The sequence below is a fragment of the Ambystoma mexicanum genome, chromosome 1p (genome assembly GCF_040938575.1).
Source record: "Ambystoma mexicanum isolate Mex_15411 chromosome 1p, UKY_AmexF1_1, whole genome shotgun sequence".
Lineage (NCBI taxonomy): Eukaryota > Metazoa > Chordata > Amphibia > Caudata > Ambystomatidae > Ambystoma > Ambystoma mexicanum.
The window spans coordinates 1,494,273,486-1,494,290,404 of record NC_090921.1 but is presented as its reverse complement, the minus strand read 5'-3'; positions in this window follow the sequence as shown (position 1 = coordinate 1,494,290,404).

The window sequence follows — 16,919 nt, the reverse complement described above, 5'->3', positions numbered from 1 at the left end:
AACACAAATGGCTCTCTATCAAGGATAGGATTCAATTAAAAATAGTGTCCATTACCCATAAATGTCTAAACAATGCTGCTCTGCAGTATTTAAAAGAAAAAAATGTTTTAAAAAACTCATTACGCCCTACAAGGACTGCTAAATCCTGTTGCGTCGTAGCCCCAGATTTAACCTGAAAAGGGCTGGTGGTAATAGCTTCCCTGTTCAGGCTGCCCAATTTTGGAATGCCCTCTCCCTTCACCTGTGAGCTGACCAGACTTTCCAAAGCTTTAGGAAAAATACAAAAAACTGGCTAGTCACAAATGACTTCTAACCTTACCTAGTCTTATACTACTTTGATGCCAGACCTGTCGTAACATTTGCAATGTACCTGCTCGCCAGCTTGCATAATATGATGTTATACCTGCCTTGATTTTTGCAACATAACTGCTTTCTCCTTGTATATTATGACAACCGATGTACTGTAATATTATTCTCACAACCTATTTATGTATGTAACTGTAACCAACAAAACTGCTTGCTACGCGCCCAGATACCTAAGGGTGAGGTGCGCTTTATAAATCAACAAACAAACAAACAGTAGGCCACGCTTCCAGGGTACTGAGTTCAAAGACTACCTTGAGCACCTTGGAATTGATCACCAATGAATCACTACATGCTGGCTGCAGGTGAATGGTGATGCTGAGAGGTTTATGCGCACCCTCAGTAAAGTAATTCTCATTGCTAGCAAAAGCAACAAGGAAATATATACCGGTTTCTTCAAATTACCATACTACTCCATAATTAAAGGCCTGGTGGAGCACAGTGTCATAATTTTTTTTAATAACATATTTTATTGATGGTTTTTGAACATTCATACAACATACCAACTGTTTCCCCCCACTCTACCTCTCCCTTTGCCGGGTCGATCATCAATCTGCTCGTCTCTTGCCACTCTGTACATCACCTTTCCAGTAATATGTTCTTTGCCATGTTCCATGTTGTGCCCCTGCGCTTCCCGCTCTCCCACCCCTCTGACCGATCTCAGGTCACACGTTCTTCCCACTTTCCCCAGATTTTTGTGGCCTTTGCCGGGCATCCCCATGCTGTATAAATTCTGAGTTCTTTCGCCGCGCAAATGTCCATTTCGTTGGACAGCTGAGCCGCTGTCAGGCACTCCGGGGCTCCCCATTTCTGTGCTATGTCACGTTTTATCAGGCCCATTGCTGTGGAGAGAAGAATGCCCTCCCATTTGTTTGAGATGTTCTCATCTGGGACCCCCCGTAACATTATTGCGGGTCACAATGCTATCGTGCGACCCAGAGCTCTTGCCAAAATTTGAAAGCATTGTGTCCAGAAGGTCTTGATTTTAGGGCAGTCCCAGAGGAGATGGATGAAGGTGCCCTCTTCCCCCCGGCATTTCAAACAGTTGGGATTCGTTGCCCTTCCCCAACCAAAAAGGGCCACTCGGGGGTAGCATACCCTGTGAATTATCTTTAGCTGTATCAGTCTTATTCTGGAGTCTATTGAGATTTCACGTGGATGCATGAGAACCTGGATCCAGTCCTCAGGTTCAATGTTCCCGACATCCCGTTCCCATCTGGCTTTGAGGCTGGTCAGCTCTGTTGTGAATGCATTAATAGCTTTATATAGAATGGTAGTTACCTTGGTGGGGATGTGTTGCGTTCCAGGGGCGTGTAATCTGGGGCGTCGGCAGGTGCTTGCCTGTGGCCACTGAGTGCATGTGATAATTGTGTGTAGTGGTAGTGTTCTGCTGCCGAAATACCATATTCCTGCAGGAGCATTTCAAACGAAAGAATAGAGCCCTTAGTTAAGACATCTCCTATCGTGGTTATCCCGGCCCTCACCCACCGGGTCCAGGCAGGCAGCTTCCACACTTCCGTCAGCATGTGGTTATTCCATAGTGGTTATGCCATGGTAATCTTGTTCCCCCAGCCTATGTGCTTGTGTGCCTGCCTCCAGACGATCGCGATGTGAGAGGACATCGTCTATGCGGGGGGTCTGGATATGCACTGATACATTGTTGCGAGTGGTGGGGTGTCCTGCCTGAAGGGTAGTTCTGCTCTAATGTGTGGTGTGTCGCAGTTCCCATGGAGGAGGTCATTGACTATGTTTAGTTGACTGGCCCAGTAGTAGGACTTAAGGTGTGGGACCCCGATACCCCCCTCCCAGATCGATCGCTGCAGCGTGGTCAGTGCTATTCGAGGTTGCCCCCCCCTTCCATATCAATTCCCTGGAGACGCGTTCCACCCGGACAAATTCCGAGTTTGGTGTGGCCAGTGGGGCGTTCTGCAGTACGTAGAGAAACCATGGAAGTGCCATTATTTTGAAGAGGGCCGCCCTTCCCATGAGTGTGAGGGGGAGGTGCATCCAATGTCGTACGTCCCCCACGAAGCGGTCCGTTAGTGAGTGCAGGTTGTGATGCACACATTCTGAGAGAGCCCCGGAAACCCATATGCCCAGGTAGCGGAAGCCTTCTCTTTCTATTCGATATGGAGAGTCCCGGGGGATTGCTAGATCATCCCCTTTTACTGGGAAGAGAACTGATTTCCCCCTGTTTACTCTAAGGCCACTGAAGTCCCCATAGGTCTTTAACATTTGGGTTATGATTGGACATGCTTGGTCTGGATTGCTCAGGTAGAGTAATAGGTGGTCCGCATAAAGGGAAAGCTTGTCCTCCCGTCCATTTGGCCAATGGAATCCGGACCACGTGGTGACCTGTCGGAGCCATCGGGCTGCCGGGTGCCTCTACCCAGCGGGAAGATCCCGGAGGTCCAGCCGTTCACCCTAACTGTAGCTAGTGGGGTTTCGTATAGGAGTTGAATCCAGCTAAGGAAAGGGTTGGGGCCTCTTCCAATAGCAGGTGTAATTGACGTAGGTTCCTTCTGGTCGATCTTTGCGGCATGAAGCCGCATTGATCTTGATGGACCAGTGGGGATATTACTCCTTGGAGCCTGTTGGCCCGTACTTTGGCAAGGATTTTAGTTTCACTATTGAGAAGCGATATCGGTTTGTACGATGTGCACTGGTCGGGGGGTTTTCCTTCTTTGGGAATGACCACTATGCTGGCCGTTCGTAGGTCCGGTGGGACGGTGCCCTGTTCTTTGGCAACGAGGAATAGGTCCCAGAGGGGGGCGGCCATCTTGCTGCTGCCCAATTTCTTCCAGGTCTCTGCCGGGAAGCCATTCGGGCCAGGTGTCTTCCCAGATTGTAGCTGGGTCATGGCCTCCGCTATTTCGGTTTCGTCTAATCCCCTGTCTAAGTGAGTCCTCTGCAATTCCGATAATTGCGGAAGCACAATCTCATCCAGGAGGGATGCGTCTGTGGGGACCGTTGGGCCGGCATAAAGCGTAGTATAGAATTTGGCAAAGGCCTCCGCTATTTCTGGGTCTGTTCGGGCCGGCCCGTTCGGGCTGTCGGTAATCTGTCTGACGTGTCTGTGCCCCTCCTCCCGTCTTTCCAGCCATGCCAATAGTTTGCCGGCTTTGTCCCCTTGCTCATAAATTCTGGTCTTTGATTCCCAATGCGCCTGCCGTGCTTTATCAAGCGCCGTGTTATGGAGGGATGCTCTAGCCTTCAGGAGGGTGCGGTGTATTTCCGGGGAAGCGTTAGATATATATGTGGTTTCCCCATTTCTTTACTTCCTCCTCTGCCTCCATCACCTTCCTGTGATGTTCTCTCTTTTTGTTACAGATCCAGGCTTTCATTTCCCCCCTAAGCACTGTCTTGTGTGCCTCCCATAATATCACGGGGTCCTCTACCGAGCCCGTATTGATCTCAAAGAATTTGTTGGATTTGAACGTAATGTGCTCCACGAACTCGGGGAGGCCCAGGTAGTAGCCGTTTAGCCGCCATGTTTTGGACGGCAGGGGACGATCCGTATGGAGCGTCACCTCCAGGGGAGAGTGGTCTGATATACCCTGGGGAAGGAAATCTGCCGTTATAACCCTATATGCTTCTGGGGCCGGGAGGAAGAGGTAATCCAATCTGGATAAGGATGCATGGACCCCCGAGTGGAAGGAAAATCCTTGGTCTGTAGTGTGGAGTTCTCTCCACACGTCACTCAGACCAAGCGCTGATGTGAAGGTCGCCAGCCACGTGGGCCGGTCTGGGTTCCGACTGCAGATGTGGGTCCGGTCAAGTGTGTTTTACATAACATGGTTAAAGCCCCCCCCCACGATCCATACCTCTGCTTGCTGTTGTGCCATCAAGGCCGTCACCTCCCTCAGGAGATCCTTCCCCAACCCCGACGGGGAATATATCGCTAGAATGGCCACTGTCTCTCCCCTCAGTGCGCCAAGGATCATCACAAAACGGCCTGGGGGGTCCTGTACCACAGCAGATAGATCAAAAGGGAGTCGCTTATGTAAAAGGATCAGGGTGCCCCAGGATCCCATTGTGTACTCTGCATGGTATGCTAGTCGGTAATTAGTTCTGCGAAAGAACTGGCAGGTTGAACCAGCTAAGTGGGTCTTGGTTAGGAGGGCTATGTCGGGAGAGCGTCTGTTAAGGAATTGCGTGACTAGTCGGCATTTTATACTTGAGCCCATGCTGTTTACATTCCAAGTAATGATTTTGAGAGACCTGTGGCGTTCATTGGGTGTCATTGGGGCTAGTGCGTTTCCATAAGTGGGGTCATCTTGGTGCTGTGTGGTCATTGCTGTCTAGAGATCTGAATTGTTGTGCCAGGTGGGTACGTGGTGCGTTTGGCCGTGGAGATATGGCGTATGTGTATGGTGGAGGCGTGAGCAGCGGACATGGTGTGTTCGGTGGCATCTTGATCAATGTGGATATGGTGTGATTTCCCGGACAGTAACTAACATAGAACCGTTTCCCTTCCCCACTCCCCATACTCCTCCCCAACATGAAGTATCTGTTGCCCAAACTCTACTGGCGCTCAAAACTGTGTCGCCAGGTTAACTTAATGTGAACTGTAGTCACCTTCCCACCAACTTACTACTCGCTTGTGGGTCTGGTGTCTCGGGTCAGGGGCGTGGTGTCCACCGATGGCATGGTGTGTTAGTGATGGCAGCGCGTGACTCTCTGATCAATTGTGTGGGAGCGACGGCATCCCATCACTGGTGTCGTACCGGGAGGAGTGTTGCATTGCAAGTGGTTAACAAGAAAAGGATTGATGGTTGAGCGCACTGATGGTACCGTGAATTCCCCTCTCTGGCTGATATGTCTATTCCAGGAACCTTATCAGGGATCACGGTCTTTGTCCGGGTCCGCTGGGATCTCCGGTATGGGTCGTTGGGCGGGTCCATCTCCCCGTGGTCAGGGTCTTGGTCTACCTCTGCGGTTTTGAACGGGTGCAGTCCAGTCCCCTACGATATGGGTCTCGGCCCATTTCCAGGCTTCCTGAGGATCAGTGAAGTGGATGGTTTTACCTTCATGCTGGATTTTCAACTGGGCCGGGAACAGCAGCCCGTATCTCACGTTCATAGAGTGGAGCTTCCTTTTAAGGTGCTCGAAGGATTGTCTGGCTTTCTGGACCTCGCGGGTATAATCTGGATAGAATGCAATTCTGGCTCCGTTATATGTCATTGACCCTTTGGTTCGGGCCATTTGTAAGATGGCGTCCCTGTCGTGATAATTGAGGAGCCTTGCGATGATTGTCCTTGGGGGTGCGCACAGGGTCGGGCGGCCTGTGGGTATGCGGTGTGCACGTTCTGCCGAGAAAAAGTTTGAGAGAGTCTTTGGCGCATAAAGGTCTGCCAGCCACTCCTCCAGAAAAAGCTCCATGCTGGGTCCCTCTTCGCGTTCCGGCAGTCCCAGGATGCGAATATTGTTGCGGCGGGACCTGCCTTCTCCCTCATCCACTCGGGCCTCCATGGTTTTCAATCTGGTCAGTGCTTGCGCCAATTGTTGCGCCACCCCACTGAGGTCATCCTCCACACTGGAGATACGTTGTTCCGCCTCCCCAGTTCGGGATGACAGTTTTTGGAGGTCATGGCGGAGGAAGGAGACCTCGGTAGAGATGGCGTCCATTTTTTGCTCCACCGAGGAGTGCGAGCTGGCGATGGCGGCCATCACATCCTTGAGTGACAGGGTCTCGTCTGGCGGAGGGGGGTCACCCCATGGTCCTCGATGCTCTGTACGGTGGATATGCTTGTGGTATATTGGTCCATGGTGCTTCGCGTCGAGGTCTTTTTGCTTTTTTCTATGCCCATGGTGTTGCTTTGTGCAGGGCCCCGTATATCTGTCAGTGCCAGTGGAGGAGGCCCCATTCGTCAGGATTGGCTTCTTTTGGGCACTGGAGGTGTCGGTATGCTTCTGCCCTTATTGCGTGTACGGGCGTATGTTGCTGTTTCCCCCAGGGGCACTCCCTATGGGCACATCGATTCGGGTTGGCAGGTCCCGCGTAGCGGCTTACCCGTAGCCGTTCACTTTAGTCCTGGGTTCCCGGAGGCGGAGGGGTGGGTTCCGAGCTGTTACCGCCTGTGTCGGGTTCCCCCTCTGGGGGCATCCGCTCTCCGCCTCCGGGTGCGGGCCGAGTCGTCCGCACCCCATCCCCCACCACGCGGCTCCGGCAGCAGTTCCAGCCGATGTCGCAGGCCTGGGGCTCGCCCACTCTGCTCTTCACCGCCCCGGCCGTACATGGGACAGATGACAGGATTCGGTGGCGACGCACCCTCGGTTCGCCCCGGGGACGCTGGCGCAGCTGCTGCATTCAGCAGTCGGGGCTCGTGGGCTGCATTCGCTGGTCCCTGTCGCGCTTCAGCGGGTCTTGGAGGTGGCCATCTTGTTCGGGCTCGGGGAATTCCCGGGCGAAACTTCCAACGCTGATATCTCATGTGTCCCTTCACGAACTTGGCTCCGTTCTACGCCGGGTATTGCTCCAAGGTTCCGCCGCCCGGAGTTATCTTTATTTTGCTTTTACACGATCAATGTGGCAGGATTTTGAAGGATGTTTCAGGCGGCCACGGGAGTGCCGAAGATTCACATCTTCATCGCGTGCTCGCTACGCCCCCCGCACTGTGTCATAATTGAATCATTGGCCACCACCAGTCCTGGACATGAATCACTGACAGGGTGCCACTCTCGGCCCAGAAAGAGTATGGTGCCAATGGGTCAAGCAAATAACCACATGAGTGAACTCTGCAGTGCCCAAGAGCCCCAGTTGGAGGTTGGTGACATGTCAGAAACTGTCACTGTAGAACCAAAAGAGATGTGCCTTTTGAAGCCACCGAACCATTAAGAAACATTAGTGACTGCTACCAATGGACAAGGAATAGGCACTAGAAACACGCATCATTTCGAGAGACACGTGGCGACGCCATGCAGCGAAACATCCACTGATGCCCTGGGGCAACTTCAGCATTCGACAGACTTGTCAAATTTGCCAAACAAATAAATAATTAAACAATTTCAATTCCTCCCTTCCTGTCCCTTGCTTCCTCCCCTCCCCTTAAATTCCTTTCAACATTCACCCCGCTTTCTCCCATCTTCTCCCCGAAGCCACGCCCCTCCTTCTTCAATACCTCTTCCCCCTCTTTGTACCCCCGGGGTAGCCCGTTCATGCAAACAGCACCATCCCCCTCCTTTACCGCACTAGTACCCAATTGTGTTTCCCCCACCTATCCTCCAAAGGGCCATGTCCCTGGCACTAGGAAAAACCTCCCCTGAGATGTTCTTTCTGCCCCACCCCCTCCTTACCCAAATTCTCCTCTACCTCCAACTCCTTATGACATCCTCCAATGCCCATCTAACATCCCCCAGGTAATACATGTTCCCCAATAATGACAAATGCAACCCGTCCTCTCGAACCAATGAAAAATCCTCGTAAAAGTATTTCCTGGTGAGAGAACATTTGCACCCCCGAGGATCCGCAAAACGTCCCCATCTCCATGTTAATCTTTTCCTAGTCCTTTATACTGGGCCTTCATTCACTGCCGCCCTCCATACTCTTCTCAGCAATAACTAAGTCCAGACCAGCCCCACATTTGGCCATATCTCCTTTAACCAACTCAGGTCCATTTCCTCCTTTTAGCAATGACACCACTGTATCCTTAACTTGATAGTTCTCCCTTGCATGCAGAATTATTTTTGCCGTTGGGACCCGATAACGCTCCCTCAAACCCACTAGCATAGGCAGCAGTTGTTCCCACCTAAACCCCCCTACCACCAACCAACTCACTAAAGCAATGTTAGAGCTACATCCCAATTGTGTCCCCAAACTTCTTTTTGCTGCATCTTTTCCTGTCCTTTTTCTTATAGTGTCCACCTATCCATATTTTTTTTGTCCACCAACTACCTTACCCCCCCCCCGTCCCCTCAATCTCTATCCTATCCTAACCAGCTCCATTCCCCAGCTCTTGGATGTACCCCTTGTATTTTCCCTATTTCCATCACCCCAAACTCTTGACCTTCTCCTCAGATAGACCCCTCCTACTACTCTCCGATGCTGCCCCCAATTTAAAAGAATGAGTTCTGAACTCTTCAGCCCTCTCCCCCAATGCCAATAGAGCTCTTCTCATGACCCTCGAACTTGAGCTGCCGTCACCACTGACCCCTTTTCATGCTGAAACAACAATCCTCTCTTCCCATACATGTTTCCCGCCACGATACACCTGCTCCAACTGGCCACAACCCTTTACCACCTCAAGCCAGAAGCACCCAACATCCCTTCCCTTTCATAAATCAGGTCGAGAACATGACCCTCTCCCACTTACCTGTCCCAACCAAAGATCTTGGACAACTTCAATAATCGGGCTGCTGAAACTGGTCTCCTGCTTACCTTTACCCTTCCTTTTTTCCTTGCCCATCCTTCCAGCATCCTACGTGCCATTTCACTGCTGCTGGGCTTAAAGCCCCAAACTATTTCCCATAAAACCCTACAAACCTGCTCACCTTGTCATGCGGCAAGCGTGAGGTCATGGCCATCTCATCAAACTCTATCGCCCGAAAATTCAACACCACCGCCGGCCGTTTCATTTTATCCACCACTGATGACACTCCCAATCCCTGCATCAATGTCTGAAAAACCTCCAGCATCCTCTGACATTCCTGTTCTTTGACCGCCCCACTGATGAAAAGAAAATCGACCAAATATTGCAAGCTCCTTTACAACCCGGAATGTAAGTTAAAAAAAAAACACTGCAAAAAGAGCTGAAATGCTCAAACAATGCACATGAAATTGCACAGCCCCCTAAGTCATGCTTTGTCAACATAAATTTGGCCTACGAACTGCATCCACAGCAGCCAAAATCTTCTGGATGCATCAGTAACAATGAAATGCTGCCTTGATCTCGCACTTGACCAGGAATGCCCCACCACCTTCTTTCCTCACCAACCCACTGCCTGGTCTACACTGACAATGGACACCTCGCAGTCCTCCGGTGAAATAAAGTCATTTACTGACATGCCCTCCGGCCATGACAAATGGTCAATTAGTCTTAATTCTCCTGAAGCCTTCTTAGGCACGACCCCCAAAGGGGACACCACCAAGTCTCCCGACAGATTTGTAAACTGCCCTACCCCTCTCCACACTTCCACACTCCTTGTGCAGCCTCACTCTCACCACTTTCAAGATGTCCCACCCAAACCTCAAATTATCCGCCCACCATCGCATCCTTGAACCTTGCTAATCCAACCTAAAAACCTTTGCGAAAATCTTTCCCCCCAAACCTTGACCCCTTCCCTATCCAGGTAAACTGAGCCACTCTTCCACAAACACAAATTTAACTGGGGTATAGGCCTTTACCCGCAGCTCCTTGCCCTGGCCGGCGCCACCCCCCTCTGTCACCTGTTTGATAACATTGTGTTACTGGATGCCGTCCCACGCATCAATCGTGTCTAAATTTGCACACCATTCTCGTGCAGCTTTCTTTATTGAATGCCCAGCATGCTGCTGCTGGCTGAACCCTGCCTCCTCCCTCTGTCCCCTCTGAGGTGGGGCCACCATGGAAGGGCCGATAAAGGCACGGGTAAACCGCTTGCCGTATGCAGCGTTGGTGCTTGATGCGTAGGCGCCATCCACTGTAGCCATAGGTCCATGTCACTCTCTCCCCATAACACTTGGCTGTCCTCCCCCATTCTTGCCCTAAATTCTTCATCATATCTCAACCATGCAAATCCCCCAAAACTCATAAACGCTTTCCTTATCACGTCTCTCGGGATATTTCTCGCAATAAACACTTGCATATATAATAAATGCTGATGTTCAATTGTCAATTGTCACCGGCACCCTTGGTCTTGCGGCGAACTCCTGCTCTTCTTCCTTGGACCCTTCTTTCACTCTCACCTCCCTGTGCAGGAGTTTAAAAACATCTACAAACTCGCCTGCCCATATTTTTTCATTTGTCCCCATTTTGCCCCCATCAAATGCTCACCCAGCGGCTTTGTAATGCCCATATAAGGCATCTTCTTGTCCTTCACTGCACCTTCCGCAGTCCTCTCCTTAGGAACCTCTATCACCCCTTTGGCCACAGGCTCTGCAACCTTATCCGTTTGTACTTCCACAGAGGAGACACTCCTTCCGTTCTCCGTCACAAATGTCCTTGTGGACAACCTCTCCATCTCCCCACCTGACCCCTGAGCCCTAGCTCCCGCCTGTCTGTCTCCCACCTCGTACCCAACCTGACCCCCTGCCGCTGACCACTCCCATTCATGATCACCGCTTTCTGCCATGCCATCACCTAGACGTGTCATCCTGGCCTCCACCCCGACACTCCTCCTCTCTTTCCTCACTGGGATCCTGCTGCGGGGACAAAAAACATAAGCAGAGTCTCCCAGTATCCCAGCCAAATTCCCCCCTGTTCTCTTGCGCTCCTGCTCCCCCCAGCCCCACCCTCCCCTTCAAACCTTAGACCCCTCCACACCCTTCCCCCCCACAACCCACCTTGCTCCTCATCCCCCAACGCACACCATTTTCCTCCTCTAGATCATCCTCCGTGTGAAATACCATTGTTGTTGCGAGCGCACACTCGGGCCGAGCAGCTCTTCCTTGGGCGAGCCCGGGGTGTCCACCCTTCTGCTCATTTGATGTCTTCCCCGTGGGGTTGCGCCAACCCGTTCCTGCTCTTCTCTTCTCTTCTCTTCTTGGGTTAGGGGCTCTCTCCTCCACCCTGTACTCAGCCATGCTAGGGGTCGTGCTGTGCCCTCTAGTCTGTCCTCTACCACCTGCCGGAGGGGCTGCCCTCACACCCTCTCCTTCCACCTCCTCTGTAACGACGGGGGCTGCACCAAACCCTCTGCACACCACTCTATTTTGCGGGGAGGTGGTTCCGCACCTTCCCCTTTCTTCGCTAACCAACTGAGACAGTGTCCTCTCACCAGCACTCTTCTGCAGACATTTCCCTCCTCTGCCCCTCTCCACTTCTGCATTCCTCGAACCCAAACCGACCCTAACCTCAATGCTCCCTTGACCTGTGCCCGCCTCTACCTCTATTCCTCCTCCACCTAGTAGCCTCCACCGGCCACTTTGCCCCTGACCCACTACCTGCCGCCCCTGATTGCTCTCACACTCCTTGTTGCCCACCTAGGTACATCCCTCCTACTCTTTCTGGCCCTTCTGTCCCCTACCTCCCCCCTTTCTGCTGACGGTCTGCACACCACCCCTGCTGGCTGCGAGGGCCCCGTGCGAAAACGCTCTGTGCTGTGGCCTCCTCTCCCCAGGTCCCCCTGTCACCTGTAACTTCTACCACTGTCCCATGCAGCTGGGCTTTTGATGCGTCCACCCCACCCAGCTCCTAGTCCCAGAACCCTGTCCCGCCATCCTACTCCTGTGATGAAATTAGCTCAATTTAATAACCCCGGCCCCTGATGCACGCCAAAAGAGCTGGCACCGAGCCATATATATATATATATATATATATATATATATATATATATATATATATATATATATATATATATATATCTCCCTGCATGGCCTTCTACCTATATTACCTATGTTATGGTTAAATTGCTGTTTCCATAGGAAGAGTACTTTTTGGGCGGCTTATAACTTCGCTCCCCCTGGACGAATCCTCACCAAACTTTGCAAGAAAAGTATATGGCCCACTCTGAATTTCTTTGCAAAGTATGGTGAGGTTTTCGTCCAAGGGGTGCAAAGTTATAAGGGGGGTCCCAAAACTTTTTTTTCCCAATAGACTGAATGGGGAAAAAACTTTGCTCGCGCCTACAGCTCAAACCGCTGGACAGATTTTCCCCAAATTTGGACCAGGAGTAGCGGCTTGGTCCCAAAAGCGTGCTTTTGCAAATTTGGTGAAAATCCGTCCAGTAGTTTTTTTCAAAATGACCAAAAAGTAGGTCAAAACAAATTAGTGATATCTGTGTTCGGTCCGCGGACACACTTCCCTGTTCGCTCCGGGGACAGTGTCCTGATTGGCCAATCGGCTTACGTCATGTCCGCGGACATGCGACCTGTTCGCTGATTGGATGGCATAGAGCGTGCAGCGCATCAGATTTTCGGTAGCGCCCGCCATCTTGGATTCACGGACGTCCACGGACAGCGCAGTGAAACTTGGTTGAAAAATTGTATTTAGTAGAGTGTGTTGGTGTGCAAGAGTGTTTGGGGAGGGTGGGAGAGTATGAGATGGGTTAAATGTTGTATTTTTTTATGTGGTAGACCCTCTTGTTGTGTTCGATTTGTCTGCGGACAACACGGCTGTTCTGAAATGTTCTAAATAAACTAAATGGGGGTGTTCTGAGGATGCAATATGTGACTGTGTTGTTCGCAAGCAAGCTGAAACTGTTCTAAGAACACTTGCGGTGTCCTGAAATGTCCTTAAGTAAACAAGTTGGCGGTGTCCTGAAGGCGGTGTCCGTATTGTTCGCTGGTAAGTTGAAATTGTTCTAAGAACACTCGCGGTGGCCTGAAATGTTGTTAAATAAATAAAATGGGGGTGTCCTGAGAACGAGGTGTCCTGAAATGTTCGTAAATAAATAAAATGGGAGTGTCCTGAGAACGGTATGCCTGTCTGTTTTGTTCGCAGATGAATTTATAGTGTTCTAAGAACACTCGCGGTGTCCTGAAATGTTTGTAAATAAACAAAATGGGGGTGTCCTGAGGACGCTGTCCGTATTGTTCGCTGGCAAGTTGAAAGTGTTCTAAGAACACTTGCGGTGTCCTGAAATGTTCGTAAATAAACAAAATGGGGGTATCCTGAGGACGCTGTCCGTATTGTTCGCTGGCAAGTTGAAAGTGTTCTATGAACACTTGCGGTGTCCTGAAATGTTCGTAAATAAACAAAATGGGGGTGTCCTGAGGATGCTGTCCGTATTGTTCGCTGGCAACTTAAAAATGTTCTAAGAACACTCGCTGTGTCCTGAAATTTTCGTAAATAAACAAAATGGGGGTGTCCTGAGGACGTTGTCCGTATTGTTCGCAGGCAAGTTGAAAGTGTTCGAAGAACACTCGCGGTGTCCTGAAATGTTTGTAAATAAACAAAATGGGGGTGTCATGAGGGCGCTGTCCGTATTGTTCGCTGGCAACTTGAAAGTGTTCTAAGAACACTCGCGGTGTCTTGAAATGTTCGCAAATAAACAAAATGGGGGTGTGCTGAGGACGTTGTCCGTATTGTTCGCTGGCAACTTGAAAGTGTTCTAAGAACACTCGCGGTGTCCTGAAATGTTCGTAAATAAACAAAATGGGGGTGTCCTGAGGATGCTGTCCGTATTGTTCGCTGGCAAGTTGAAAGTGTTTTAAGAGTACTCGCGGTGTTCTGAAATGTTCGTAAATAAACAAAATGGGGGTGTCCTGAGGACGCTGTCTGTATTGTTCGCTGGCAAGTTTTGAGAACACTGTGTCCTGAAATGTTTGTAAATAAATAAAATGGGGGTGTCCTGAGAACGGTATGCCCGTCCGTTTTGTTCGTAGATAATTTGATAGTGTTCTAAGAACACTCGCGGTGTCCTGAAATGTTCGTAAATAAACAAAATGGGGGTGTCCTGAGGACGCTGTCCGTATTGTTCGCTGGCAAGTTGAAAGTGTTCTAAGAACACTCGCGGTGTCCTGAAATGTTCGTAAATAAACAAAATGGGGGTGTCCTGAGGACGCTGTCCGTTTTGTTCGCTGGCAAGTTGATAGTGTTCTAAGAACACTTGCGGTGTCCTGAAATGTTCGTAAATAAACAAAATGGGGGTGTCCTGAGGACGCTGTCCGTATTGTTCGCTGGCAAGTTGAAAGTGTTCTAAGAACACTCGTGGTGTCCGCTAAATGTTCGTAAATAAACAAAATGGGGGTGTCCTGAGGACGCTGTCCGTTTTGTTCGCTGGCAAGTTGATAGTGTTCTAAGAACACTCGCGGTGTCCTGAAATGTTCGTAAATAAACAAAATGGGGGTGTCCTGAGGACGCTGTCCGTATTGTTCGCTGGCAAGTTGAAAGTGTTCTAAGAACACTCATGGTGTCCTCGAAATGTTCGTAAATAAACAAAATGGGGGTGTTCTGAGGACGCTGTCCGTTTTGTTCGCTGGCAAGTTGATAGTGTTCTAAGAACACTTGCGGTGTCCTGAAATGTTCGTAAATAAACAAAATGGGGGTGTCCTGAGGACGCTGTCCGTATTGTTCGCTGGCAAGTTGAAAGTGTTCTAAGAACACTCGTGGTGTCCGCTAAATGTTCGTAAATAAACAAAATGGGGGTGTCCTGAGGACGCTGTCCGTTTTGTTCGCTGGCAAGTTGATAGTGTTCTAAGAACACTCGCGGTGTCCTGAAATGTTCGTAAATAAACAAAATGGGGGTGTCCTGAGGACGCTGTCCGTATTGTTCGCTGGCAAGTTGAAAGTGTTCTAAGAACACTCGTGGTGTCCTCGAAATGTTCGTAAATAAACAAAATGGGGATGTTCTGAGGACGCTGTCCGTATTGTTCGCTTGCAAGCTGAAAGTGTTCTAGGAATACTCGCGGTGTCGTGAAATGTCCGTAAATAAAGAAAAGGGTGTGTCCTGAGGACGCTGTCCGTGTTGTTCGCAAGCAAGCTGAAACTGTTCTAAGAACACCTGCAGTGTTCTGAAATGTTCGTAAATAAACAAAATGGGGGTGCCCTGAGGACGCTGTCCGTATTGTTCGCTGGCAAGTTGAAAGTGTTCTAAGAACACTTATTATGTCCGCGGACATTAAAAGTTCCCATAAGGCATAGTTAAAATGTTTGACTTTATGGGTGTGATATGCTGCGGTGGTTGTGGCCAGGGCATAGAGTCTTGGGAGCATGGCCATATGGCCATGCACCCAAGACTCTATGCCCTGGCCACAACCACCACAGCATTTCACACTCATAGTGGCTTATAACTTTGGGATCCAAAAACAAATTTATAAGGAACAAAGTTATAAGCCACTATGGGTGTGATATGCTGCGATGGTTGTACTTATTATAATATACTTACTGTTTGGTTAAGTAACTGGAGTACATGTATTTCTTGTTCATTTCTGTGATAAAAGAAAAGATCATGTTAGTATTGGTATTTTGTAACGACTTATAACATTGAATAATCAACATTTTTTTTTTAACCCTCATATTTAGTACATTACAAACCAGTGTACTGTGCAATTTGCTCAGTTTCTGTCTTTGTTGCTAAAATCATTGGGTCTGTGGGAGAAAAAAAATCCATGTTGGATTAAAAAAAACCTTTTTTTTTTATGCTACAGCCTATTTGTTTGTTTGTTTTCAGTGTTCACTTGTTGTTTCTGGCTAATGCTCTATATATTGGCTTGTTGCAGATTTTTTGGATCAGTTACAAATCATTTATTTGTTTCGATATTGTAACATTTTGGAGCAGTTAGATACCAGTTGGCGTATTCTAACTATTTTTTTTATATATTTTAGTGGTGTCGATTTATCTGTTTGGATATTGTAAAAATTTTGGGGCAGTTAGATACCAGTTGGTGTATTCTAACTATCTATTTATTTCACTAATTTAGTGGTATTGTTGTGAAGGTTTTCTTACCAAGACCATGTGTGAATCCAGTCTGCTTGCAGTTGTTTTTGGTACCATCTGCATTGTAACGTAGAAGCATTAGTATTACATATTTACTATGTGTTTGTATTAATAAGGTGGAGCGATTATCCGAATTGCAGGTAGTACATAATCTACCATGGTTTGCATTTTGTACAAGTTGCTGAAATGGAATGGATTCACAATTTGGTATTGATATATATACAAAGCGTTAATTGGGGATTTGTTCTTGTGTCACATTGTTGCAGAGAGTGCATGTATGTTTCCACATGTATGAAATCTGGAAGATTTCTGTTATATATATGGCAAGAGTGTTTTACCAGAAGGTGTTTATTAAGCTGGGTTTAGCAGGCTAGTTCCAGTGCAAGCCCTGTGAGGTAGACACGTTCTGGAATGTGCATCTTTGTAGGTTGTTGATGTTCAAGCTTTGCCAGTTGGAGCTGGGCTGCTGGAGGTGTTGGGGGTCTTTTACCATGTATCTTATGTAGACAACTTGTACAATAAACTCTACATATATCTTACTTGGTGTGGTCTGTGACCCAGCAATGGCGACGAGGATAGGATGGTGAAGCAGGACAGTCGTCCGGACTGCAATCCACAGACCCCCAATGCCTCATTCAAAAAGATCTGCCGCTACGCTTCTCCTGGATCGAGGAGGTGACTCCAGGAAGCGGTTGCCCACGCCTAGGGTGGCTGGAGCTGGATGGCCACCTACTTTTAAGGATATATCCTGTGTCTGGCCTCGCTGGATGAGAGCGGCGCCGTGACTCGTGGCCCATCTGAGAGCTCTGCTCTCTGCAGCGGTTACACGCCATGGAGAAGTGCTCCGAGGGATTCAGCTGCCTTCCTGTGTCGCGGAAGCCAAAGGGAAGAGGAGTTTGCTTCCCCTCACGGAGAAGCCTTGCTAGCCCTGGTGTCCCGGGTGCGTACCTCACTGCAGGTCCGCGACCACTGCCGTTCCGGAAAAGCTCTGTCTGGCCCGCTGCAGCCGCTGCACCCTGCGGCACCCTTATTGCTATTGG